Source organism: Petromyzon marinus, unplaced genomic scaffold (genome assembly GCF_048934315.1).
Source record: "Petromyzon marinus isolate PM22_M1 ecotype Great Lakes invasive population unplaced genomic scaffold, UKy_Petmar_22M1.pri1.0 PM_G_Scaffold_8, whole genome shotgun sequence".
Classification (NCBI taxonomy): Eukaryota; Metazoa; Chordata; class Hyperoartia; order Petromyzontiformes; family Petromyzontidae; genus Petromyzon; species Petromyzon marinus.
This window is the reverse complement of record NW_027423035.1, coordinates 5,510,001-5,512,500: the sequence shown is the minus strand read 5'-3', so window position 1 is coordinate 5,512,500 and position 2,500 is coordinate 5,510,001.

Genomic DNA, 2,500 nt, shown 5'->3' with positions numbered 1-2,500 from the left:
TTGGCGGCGATGTCTCTCTTGTGGCTCACGGGGCTGTTAGGGTGGCACAGAAATCCCTCGGAATGGGAAAACGGGTCATTTTCGTGTCGCCACATTGCATGCGAACCGCATGAAACTTCCAGAGGCATTTGCAGCAGAAATGCATGTGCAGTCAAAAAATTGAATATTTTTCACGGATAGACCCCGTGAAACGCTAGAAATTGGCGGGGATGTGTCTCTTGTGGCTCACGGGGCTGTTAGGGTGGCACAGAAATCCCTCGGAATGGGAAAAAACGGGTCATTTTCGTGTCGCCACATTGCATGCGAACCGCATGAAACTTCCAGAGGCATTTGCAGCAGGAATGCATGTGCACTCAAAAAATGTGATATTTTTCACGGAGAGACCCCGTGAAACGCTAGAAGTGGGCGGGGATGTCTCTCTTGTGGCTCACGGGGCTGTTAGGGTGGCACAGAAATCCCTCGGAATGGGAAAACGGGTCATTTTCGTGTCGCCACATTGCATACGAACCGCATGAAACTTCCAGAGGCATTTGCAGCAGGAATGCATGTGCACTCAAAAAAGTGAATATTTCTCACGGATAGACCCCGTGATACGCTAGAAATTGGCGGGGATGTCTCTCTTGTGGCTCACGGGGCTGTTAGGGTGGCACAGAAATCCCTCGGAATGGGAAAACGGGTCATTTTCGTGTCGCCACATTGCATGCGAACCGCATGCAACTTCCAGAGGCATTTGCAGCAGAAATGCATGTGCAGTCAAAAAAAAATTGATATTTTTCACGGATAGACCCCGTGAAACGCTAGAAATTGGCGGGGATGTGTCTCTTGTGGCTCACGGGGCTGTTCGGGTCGCACAGAAATCCCTGGGAATGGGAAAACGGGTCATTTTCGTGTTGCCACATTGCGTACGAACCGCATGAAACTTCCAGAGGCATTTGCAGCAGGAATGCATGTGCACTCAAAAACTTCTATATGTTTCACGGATAGACCCCGTGAAACGCTAGAAATTGGCGGGGATGTGTCTCTTGTGGCTCACGGGGCTGTTAGGGTGGCACAGAACTCCCTCGGAATGGGAAAAGGGGTCATTTTCGTGTTGCCACATTGCATAGGAACGCCATGAAACTTCCAGAGGCATTTGCAGCAGAAAGGCACGTGCACTCAAAAATTTTAATATTTTTCACGCATAGACCCCGTCAAACGCTAGAAGTTGGCGGGGATGTCTCTCTTGTGGCTCACGGGGCTGTTAGGGTCGCACAGAAATGCCTCGGAATGGGAAAACGGGTCATTTTTGTGTGGCCACATTGCATAGGAACGGCATGAAACTTCCAGAGGCATTTGCAGCAGGAATGCATGTGCACTCAAAAACGTCTATATTTTTCACGGATAGACCCCGTGAAACGCTATAAATTGGCGGGGATGTCTCTCTTGTGGCTCACGGGCGCTGTTAGTTAGGGTCGCACAGAAATCCCTCGGAATGGGAAAAGGGGTCATTTTCGTGTTGCCACATTGCGTACGAACGGCATGAAACTTCCAGAGGCATCTGCAGCAGAAATGCATGTGCACTCAAAAACGTCTATATTTTTCACGGATAGACCCCGTGAAACGCTAGAAATTGGCGGGGATGTGTCTCTTGTGGCTCACGGGGCTGTTAGGGTCGCACAGAAATCCCTCGGAATGGGAAAACGGGTCATTTTCGTGTTGCCACAATTGGCATACGAACGGCATGAAACTTCCAGAGGCATTTGCAGCAGAAATGCATGTGCACTCAAAAACGTGAATATTTTTTCACGGATAGACCCCGTCAAACGTTCGAATTTGGCGGGGATGTTTCTCTTGTGGGTCACGGGGCTGTTCGGCTCGCACAGAACTCCCTTGGTCCACCTGATTCGTGCATACAGGCAGCAACTAAAACTCTGTAAACCTGCTGTGAGGACATCTAAACAGTGGACCAGTGAGGCTGTGGAAGATTTGCGGGCGTGCTTAGACTGTACTGACTGGGATATGTTCACGACTGCTACCAATAGTCTGGATGAACTCACAGAGGCTGTGTACATCAGCTTCTGTGAGGACTGCTGTATCCCAACACGTACCAGGGTGAACTTTAACAACAACAAGCCCTGGTTCTCAGCAAAGCTCAAAAGGTTGAGGTTGGAGAAGGAGGAAGCGTTTAGGAGTGGGGATAGAGACAGATTCAAGGAGTCGAAGAACAGGTTTAGCAAAGCGGTGAGAGAGGCTAAACGACTGTACTCAGAGACACTAAAACACCAGTTCTCTACTAACGACGCTGCTTCTGTCTGCCAAAGGGCTCAGGCACATCACCAACTACAAACCCAGAGCGCCCCACACCACTAACGACTCCCGCCTAGCCAACGACCTGAACGAGTTCTACCGTAGATTTGAAAGACAATTGGACTGTCCTGAACCACCCCTTCCCACCCAAGAGGCCCCATCCCCCACCCATACTACAGAAACGACTCTCTCCTTTCAGGAGGGAGAAGTTAAT